The sequence below is a fragment of the Phyllobates terribilis genome, unplaced genomic scaffold (genome assembly GCF_046119375.1).
Source record: "Phyllobates terribilis strain yellow unplaced genomic scaffold, ASM4611937v1 Scaffold_8__6_contigs__length_399053987, whole genome shotgun sequence".
In the NCBI taxonomy this organism is placed as follows: Eukaryota; Metazoa; Chordata; class Amphibia; order Anura; family Dendrobatidae; genus Phyllobates; species Phyllobates terribilis.
This window is the reverse complement of record NW_027362768.1, coordinates 251,957,771-251,967,994: the sequence shown is the minus strand read 5'-3', so window position 1 is coordinate 251,967,994 and position 10,224 is coordinate 251,957,771.

The window sequence follows — 10,224 nt, the reverse complement described above, 5'->3', positions numbered from 1 at the left end:
TCCTTTCTTGGACTTGTTTCAGAGAATATGAATGATAACAAAAAAAAACTTTTTCTCCCCTCATGGTTATTGGTTGGGTGAAGCCATTTATTGTCAAACTACTGTGTTTTCTCTTTTTAAATCTTAATGAAAACCAAAAACATCCAAATGACCCTGATCAAAAGTTCACATTCACATACCCTGGTGAATTTGGCCTGATGACATGCACAGAATTTGACACAAATGGATTTGAATGGCTACTAAAGGTAACATCCTCACCTGTGACCTGTTTGCTTGTAATCAGTGTGTGTGCATAAAATCTGAGTGAGTTTCTGGGATCCAGACAGACTCTTGCATCTTTCATTCAGCCACTGACGTTTCTGGATTGTTAGTCATGGGGAAAGCAAAAGAATTGTCACTGGATCTACGGGAAAGGGTAGTTGAACTGTATAACGCAGGAAAGAGATACGAAAAAATTATCCAAGGAATTGATAATGCCAGTCAGCAGCTGTGATTAACAAATGGAAAATCAGGGGCTCTGTAAAAACGAAACCACGGTCAGGTAGACCAGGGTTCCCCAACTCCAGTCCTCAAGGCCCACCAACAGGTCATGTTTTCAGGATTTCCTCAGTATGGCCAAGGTTATAATTGTATCAGCTGCACAGGCAATAATTCCATCACTTGTGCAATACTAAGGAAATCCTGAAAACATGACCTGTTGGTGGGCCTTGAGGACTGGAGTTGGGGAACACTGAGGTAGACCAACAAAAATTTCAGCCACAGCTGCCAGGAAAATTGTTTGGGATGCAAAGAAAAACCCACAAATAACATCAGCTGAAATTCAGGACTCTCTGAAAACTAGCGGTGTGGCTGTTTCAAGATGCACAATAAGGAGGAATTTGAAGAAAAATGGGCTGCATGGTCGAGTTGCCAGAAGAAAGCCATTACTGCGCAAATGCCACAAAGTATCTCGCCTACAATACGCCAAAGAGCACAGAGACAAGCCTCAAAACTTCTGGAACAAGGTAATTTGGAGTGATGAGACCAATTGAAATTTTTGGCCACAACCATAAATGTTACATTTGGAGAGAGGCCAACAAGGCCTATGATGAAAGGAACACCATTCCTACAGTAAAGCATGGAGGTGGATCGCTGATGTTTTGGGGATGTGTGAGCTACAAAATCACAGGAAACTTGGTAAAAGTTGAAGGAAAGATGAATGCAGCACGTTATTAGCAAATACTGGAGGCAAATTTGCACTCATAAGCCCGAAAGCTACGCATGGGACTTACTTGGACGTTCCAACATCACAACGATCCAAAACACAAGGCCAAGTCGACCTGTCATTGGCTAAAGCAGAACAAAGTGAAGGTTCTGGAGTGGCCATCTCAGTCTCCTGACCTCAATATCATTGAGCCACTCTGAGGAGATCTCAAGCGCACAGTTCATGCTAGACAGCCCAGGAATTTACAGGAACTGGAGGCTTTTTGCCAAGATGAATGGGCAGTTTTACCATCTGAGAAAATAAAGAACCTCATCCACAACTACCACAAAAGACTTCAAGCTGTCATTGATGTTAGAGGGGGCAATACACGGGATCAAGAACTGGGGTATGTGAACTTTTGATCAGGGTCATTTGGATGTTTTTAGTTGTCATTCTGATTTAAAAAGAGAAAACACCGTAGTTTGACAATAAATGGCTTCACCCACCCAATAACCAAGAGTGGAGAAAAAGTTTTTTTGTTATCATTCATATTCTCTGAAAGAAGGCCAAGGGGTATATAAACTTTTTAGCACAAATGTATAGGCAAAAACATATATTTGTAAGAGTATTACACTCATATAAACAGGTTATAAAATATAACCAAAGGAAAAAATACAGTATGCACCAATAAATATACCAGAAAATAATACATACCATATACTATACAACAGGCATAAGGCCAGAGCCAAGAGGACATTGTGGGTACTATTCAGGAAACAAGGAAATCCAGCGTAGAAAAAACTTCATAAAAGTTATAAATGTAATAGTAATTCTTTAAAATTCAAATCTTGAACATTTAAGAGACAAAGGATATAATTGAAAAATAGTCAGGGGTGCTATAGCAGACGCGTCTCGGAACCAAGCTCCTTATTCATTGCTTGTTCTAGCCATGTGCAGGTCAGCGTTTTATGTCATATCCGGACCTTGCACGTGGTTGAGCACAGCCAATCTCATCTAAGACAAATACAATATCACTCATATACAGATTAAAACATCATTAAAAAATCCAATAAACGGAACAATGAAAGGAAAGCATGTATATAGATTATTCATAATGATATATGAAGTCGTGTTTAATGTTCATGCCTTGTGGGAATCTAGTACTGAGTTCATATATCCACCAGGACTCACGGTTTAATAGTTTCCTCAAATGGTCACCTCCTCTGAACGGTCTTTTAACTCGTTCTATGCCTATAACAGAACAGGCTGCAGTATCCCCATTGTCCCATTTAGAAACTAACTTTTTGGCAGAATCAGACAGATGTCTTCTGATTCTGGCTTTCAAGGGATTAGTTGTACATCCCAGATACTGAATATCACAGCTTCTGCAAGTAATGAATAGACTATAAAAGCCATATTGCAATTGATGAAATCTTTGATGAAGTATGATTTTTTTGTAACTGATGAACTAAATTTAATTGTATTAATCACGTGTTTGCAACCAGGGCTGTGGAGTCGGAGTCGGTGTCCATTTTGGTGGAGTCGGTATAAAATGGAGCGACTCCTAAAATCTATAATAAATTGGGTACAGTAATTCAATGATGTTTGTGAGGAATATTTTTTCATAAGAATTTGGGAAAGTTATGAAATGTCCTATAAATGTCTGTCCTATTCCTGATCTAAGGGTCTAGACTTTTAGCTGAGATGAATCTGGGCTACAGTAAATTTATCACTTAAGCATGAGCCATGTATGAGGGAGTCGGAGTCGGTGGCATGGAAATTGAGGAGTCGGAGTCAGAGGTTTGGCTTACCGACTCCACAGCCCTGTTTGCAACACGTGCAAACATTGGGTCCACACTTGTAAAATCCCTTGGTTCTCAACCAAGTATTTTCAGCAGAACAATGGTTCAAGTAAAGGCTAGGGGTTAGCATACCCCCCAATGTGGGTGCCTTTTTATCCAAAAATCTGACAGGAACAGAGAGAATATTTTTCAACTTTTTATCTTGAAAAAAAATTGGAAGATGTTTATTAATAATCTGTTTGATTGTACCAAATTGAGGGCTATATGTAGACACAAAATTAACTGCTGTATAGTCATCTCAGAAGACATGGGGGCTGCGGCATAGTCATTACAGGAGACATGGGGTATAATCATCACAGGAGACGCTGCGGTATAGACATCACAGGAACGCTGGAGCTGCAGCATAAACATCACAGGAGACATGAGGCTTGAATTAAAGTCATTACAGTAGACGCTGGGGCTGCAGTATAGTCATCACAGGAATGCTTGGGCTGCGGCATAGACATCACAGGAGACGGGTCTGCAGAATAGACATCACAGGAGACATGAGGCTGCTGTATAGTCATCACAGGAGACATGGGGCTGCTGTATAGTCATCACAGGAGACGCTGAGGCTGCGGCATGTACATCACAGTAGACAGGGTGGTGCGGTATAGTCATCACAGGAGAAATGGGGCCACGGTATGAATATCACGAGACATGGGGTTGCGGTATAGTCAGCACGAGGCCTGGGGTTGCGTTATAGTCATCACAGGAGGCCTGGGGTTGCGGTATAGTCATCACAGGAGGCCTGGGGCTGCGGTATAGTCATTACAGGAGACATGGGGGTTGCGGTATAGTCATCATAGGAGACATGGGGCCGCGGTATAGTCATCACAGGAGACATGGGGCCGCGGTATAGTTATCACAGGAGACATAGGGCTGCAGTATAGACATCACAAGAGACAAGGGGCCGAGGAATATAGACATCACAGGAGATGCTGGGGCTGTGGTAAAGTCATCAAACGAGATGTTGCCACTGTTGTCTTCTTCTGTGGAACGAGAGTACATCTCACACTAACTCCGTCCACAAAGCACGTCTTGATGCTGGCACTGGCCAGGACAAAATCTTTCATTGAATGCGCTGCAGAGTTCAGTAATAAACGCTGCATGCTTGCAGAGCATGGAGAAATTAAAGGGCCGGCAGTAGTCTAAACGCAGCTATTGGCCCTAACACTGAGGCCCCCGGGAATCTGCCCAGGAGCCAAAGAAAAGGTCATTGCAGGGTTTTAAATGGGCTGAGGTTCCCCTCCCCTGTGTTAAAGGGAAGCTATCAAATACCCAAAACAATTCAGTTAATGCCTTTGACCTTAAATCCAGATGGGTCACACTAGTGAAGTTTAAAGTGTGTAGGAGTGGATCGTAAATGATCCATATTAGCCTCATTTTTAGCAGCTAAAATACTTTCACATTCTTTGACTAGTTCTTTTAGCGCATATGTAGTAAGTCTCACATAGATCTTTGGGCATTTAGAAATTGATAGTGCACTTTGAGCTTTCCTTTCTTAGTGACTCTTAATCAGGCCAGACCAGCATGTCTCTAAGGCCACGGCCCCACCATCAGTATTTTTTCTCAGGAGTGGGAGCCAAGACCAGGTGAGGAACAATCATAGAAAAGGTATAATACAAACATGTCACCAATTCTGTATTTATCACCCACTCCTGGTTTAGTCTCTCCCACTTCTGAGAAAAAATACTGACCGAATACTGACCAAATACTGATAGTGGGGCCGTGGCCTAAGGTTGAGTACGTCTAGCCATGATAGAAGTTCTAGGTGGTAAGTACTATTTAAGTACCGGCTCTGCCAATAAAATCCTCCAATACTTATTCATTAGATTCTTCTTCAAATTCCAGCGAGTGGCATTTAGTGATCATTCTTACCCTTCTGTGATATGATGTTTGGACAAATGAATAAAGTCTTGTTGGTTGGTGTTTCTAGCTCTATTATATGCACATTTAATGCATTTCAGGCTATAGCCTCAACCAAGAAAGCTCATTCTCAAATCTGTCGCTTGCGCTTTAAAATTAGCATCCCAAGAACAAATGTGGTGTATCTTTAAAAACTGTCCAATTGATACAGAATTAATGAATTGATTGGAATGTCATGATGATGCAAGAAGGACCGAATTCACTGATGTTTCTTTATGAAACATCAGTCTGTAACACTTAAAGGGTTATTCCCATCTCCAAAATCCTATCCCAATATGTAGTAGGTATAATAATAATAATAATATTAGCAAATACCTTCAATTAGTGAATCAAAAATACTATACTACATTTCTATGTCACTTACTTCATGTGCAGGTATTGTGGGACCTTGGGTATCCAAGGTTATGACCACTGGCAGCTAGATAACTGTCACTATATCAGTGGACGTGACCATGGATACCTAAGGTCCTGCAATGCCTGCACATGAGGAAAGAGACATAGCGAATCAGAAGAACTATACTACATTTCTAATTGGAGATATTTCCTAATATTATTATTATTACACCTACTACATATTGGGATAGGATCTTGGAGATGGGAATACCCCTTGAACTTTGCACATACTTAGTAGCTTTGTCTCTATGAAAAATTTGGTGAAAGGTCTCCTTTCATTTGAATAAAGCATCAGAACACATATCAAGGTATAATTTTATTCAGCTTTCTATGACCTGCATGCTCATAAAGACAGATTTGGAGGGTTTATCCTACTTACAGATTCCTTTTAAGGGACACGGGAGAGAAGGAGTAGGTTGGAAGTTGCATCCATTACACAACTTTACTGACCAAAAATGACCATACCAGCAGCAGACCAATGAAAAGATGTTTATTGCAGAAAAGGTTTCACTGTTTTTACTGTAATAAAATAATATACATTTGGTGTCTCCACAATTTTACTGACCCACGGAATGAAAATTTTAATTTTTCTCTATGAATGCAGTAAAACACCCGTCTCCCAATCTTGATGGAATTGCGTCCTATTTCCATCTCACTACACAAGTTTTTCCAGTTTTACATTACACAGAAAAATCAAAGCTCAGTGCTCAGCAGAAGAGGTATACGTGCTCAGTAAAATGATTTATTCCATCTCATGTCAGTGCTGCTCCTCGGCTGAGAGGTATGTGAGCTTATGATGGCAACTCTTCTTGACAGTTGAGATACTTCAAGCGGTTTCTTCAGCGCGCAACCATCCTGACATGTCACTAAGATGGCTGCCGTTCTAATTATGTCACAGGTGCCATGTTTATTACATGCTCTGAGAATCCTTTTAAGTTAGGAACTGTTCTAAAAAAAAAAAAAACTCCAACGAATCAATACCCGATCAGGTCATAGACAAACTGAGTTCATGTGAACTCCAATTGTTTTTTTTTGTTTTCTTTTTCTGAAAGTGTCCGTCTGTTTATACGGACACAGAAACATGGTCTTCTGCTAGGATTCTGTGCCCGTCTTAACAGACAAACACAAAAAAAAGTTCTGATTTCATTTGAATTTCGTTCATGTCGCAGTAGTCTATGGCTCCACCAGGGGTTCGTCTGAATCCCGCTTTTAGGGGGATTCTGACAGAACCAACCAATGCACTACAGAAAAACAGTGTGCACAAGGCCTTACAAATTTAACAAATATGCCCTAAATATCTAAATACGTATTAAAATCTATAAATCACATGTACACTATTACCAAACACATAGCAATTATGATTGCACGGCCAATCAAAAGGTGGTCTTCTGTTTTCTTCCACGTCTATCTGGTTTTGCTTTCTATTTTAAAGCATTGGAGATCATTTTACCTGAACAGTCTATCATTGTCTGCACTTCTTTATAAGTTTTACCCTCTCCAATCAACTTTTTAATCAAAGTACGCTGTTCTTCTGAACAATGTCTCGAACGACCCATATTTCTCAGGCTTTCAAGGAGAAATGCATGTACAACAGGTGCTGAGTTCACCCTTAAATAAGGGCTACCTGCTTCACACCTGTTTCTTCACAGAATGATTGACCTCACTAATTGAACTCCACACTGCTATTATTTTGAACACACCCCCTTTCAATTAATTATTCAAATACACAGACTCAAAAACATGCAGATCATGAATGCGGAGTCTGTTGGTTTTCTTAGAATCTACTGCACCAACTGGTAAATTGTTTGATATGTGTGTTACACGCACGCCACCAGGTTCAGATAGGGCGAGACGAGTTTCATGAATTCGTTGGAATCCTGGGGGAACCGTTACTCAGGGCGACCATAGGCTGCAGCTTCTCTCAGGCACACGATAGATTCAGTTGCTGACCAGACACATATGACAAGAGTCTTTCAACAATTTAACAATGGAAATTAATCTGAAGCACGGCCAGTGCAATTCAGGGATATTACAGCAACAATCTTCATTACAGTAGTCTCATAAAGCAGGCACAGTAACGTCAGTCTCTTCAGTAGCATAATTCAGCACAGATTAGATCTATTGGCAGCACACTTCTATGCATAAACAGCAGGCTTTTCCTTCACAATGACTCACTAGTACACAGCATTCTTTATCCTGCATGGAGATGATCTCTGTGACACAATTCATTCCAGTCCTTATCTTCCTGCCCGATGATGCCCTGCTCTGTTAGCTCAGGAAGTCTATCTGACCTGTGTTGAGCTTCACCCTGGACTTGAATCCTGTTCGCTTTCTTGCACTTCTGTGAGATACCGATCACCACCACTTCTCCCTTTGGCTGCAGCCGGAATAGTAAACAAGTTCACCACAATCCCCCTGGGGCTCTGCTAACCACTCCCTCTCTCTTGTGTTAACCCCCTAGTTGCTGGAGGCTTTTGAAGCAGCAACACTAATTCTGCATGTATCATGTGGCAATATAATTTAAACCAAAAACAGTGATTAATCTGGTTAGTCATATTGGACTGCTATTATTTTGAACACTACTATATATTACAACATTCCAGGAGGCATCATTATACACTACTCAAAAAAATAAAGGGAACACTCAAATAACACATCCTAGATCTGAATGAATGAAATATTCTCATTGAATCCTTTGTTCTGTACAAAGTTTAATGTGCTGACAACAAAATCACACAAAAATCATCAATGGAAATCAAATTTATAAACCAATGGAGGCCTGGATTTGGAGTCACCCCCAAAATTAATGTGTAAAAACACACTACAGGCTGATGTTTTAAGGACATTACATCAAAGTTACAAGTCAAAATGAGGCTCAGTATTGTGTGTGGCCTCCACGTGCCTGTATGACCTCACTACAATGCCTGGGCATACTCCTGATGAGGTTGCAGATGGTCTCCTGTGGGATCTCTTCCCAGACCTGGACTAAAGCATCCGCCAACTCCTGGACAGTCTGTGGTGCAATGTGACGTTGGTGGATGGAGCGAGACATGATGTCCCAAATGTGCTCAATCGGATTCAGGTCTGGGGAACGGGCAGGCCAGTCCATAGCTTCAATGCCTTCATCTTGCAGGAACTGCTGACACACTCCAGCCACACGAGGTCTGGCATTGTCCTGCATTAGGAGGAACCCGGGGGCCAACCGCACCAGCATATGGTCTCACAAGGGGTCTGAGGATCTCATCTCGGTACCTATGGCAGTCAGGCTACCTCTGGTGAGCACATGGAGGGCTGTGTGGCCTTCCAAAGAAATGCCACCCCACGCCATTACTGACCCACTGCCAAACCGGTCATGCTCAAGGATGTTGCAGGCAGCAGATCACTCTCCACGGCGTCTCCAGACTCTGTCACATGTGCTCAGTGTGACCCTGCTTTCATCTGTGAACAGCACAGGGCACCAGTGGTGACTTTGCCAATCCTGATGTTCTGTAGCAAATGCCAAGCATCCTGCACGGTGTTGGGCTGTGAGTACAACCCCCATCTGTGGACGTTGGGCCCTCATACCACCCTCATGGAGTCGGTTTCTGACCATTTGTGCAGACACATGCACATTTGTGGCCTGCTGGAGGTCATTTTGCAGGGCTCTGGCAGTGCTCCTCCAGTTCCTCCTTGCACAAAGGTGGAGGTAGCGGATCTGCTGCTGGGTTGTTGCCCTCCTAGGGCCCCCCTCCATGTCTCAGGTGTAATGGCCTGTCTCCCGGTAGCGCCTCCAGCCACTGGGCACTACACTGACAGACACCGCAAACCTTCTTGCCACAGCTCGTAGCGTAGTGTCCAGAGGCTGGAGGCGCTATCAGGAGACAGGACAGTACACCAGCAGACTTGGAGGGGGCCGTAGGAGGGCAACAACCCAGCAGCAGGACCGCTACCTCCACCTTTGTGCAAGGAGGAACAGGAGCAGCACTGCCAGAGCCCTGCAAAATGACCTCCATCAGGCCACAAATGTGCATGTGTCTGCACAAACGGTTAGAAACTGACTCCATGAGGGTGGTATGAGGGACCAACGTCCACAGATGGGGGTTGTGCTCACAGCCCAACACCGTGCAGGACGCTTTGCATTTGCCACAGAACACCAGGATTGGCAAAGTCGCCACGGGCGCCCTGCGCTCTTCACAGATGAAAGCAGGTTCACACTGAGCACATGTGACAGAGTCTGTTGATGCCGTGGAGAGCGATCTGCTGCCTGCAACATCCTTCAGCATGACCGGTTTGGCAGTGGGTCAGTAGTGGTGTGGGGTGGCATTTCTTTGGAGGGCCACACAGCCCTCCATGTGCTCGCCAGAGGTAGCCTGACTGCCATTAGGTACCGAGATGAGATCCTCAGACCCCTTGTGAGACCATATGATGGTGTGGTGGGCCCTGGGTTCCTCCTAATGCAGGACAATGCCAGACCTCATGTGGCTGGAGTGTGTCAGCAGTTCCTGCAAGATGAAGACATTGAAGCTATGGACTGGCCCGCCCGTTCCCCAGACCTGAATCCGATTGAGCACATTTGGGACATCATGTCTCGCTCCATCCACCAACGTCACGTTGCACCACAGACTGTCCAGGAGTTGGCAGATGCTTTAGTCCAGGTCTGGGAGGAGATCCCACAGGAGAACATCCGCAACCTCATCAGAAGCATACCCAGGTGTTGTAGGGAGGTCATACAGGCATGTGGAGGCCACACACAATACTGAGCCTCATTTTGACTTGTTTTAAGGACATTACATCAAAGTTGGATCAGCCTGTAGTGTGTTTTTCCACTTTAATTTTGGGGGCGACTCCAAATCCAGGCCTCCATTGGTTAATAAATTTGATTTCCATTGATGATTTTTG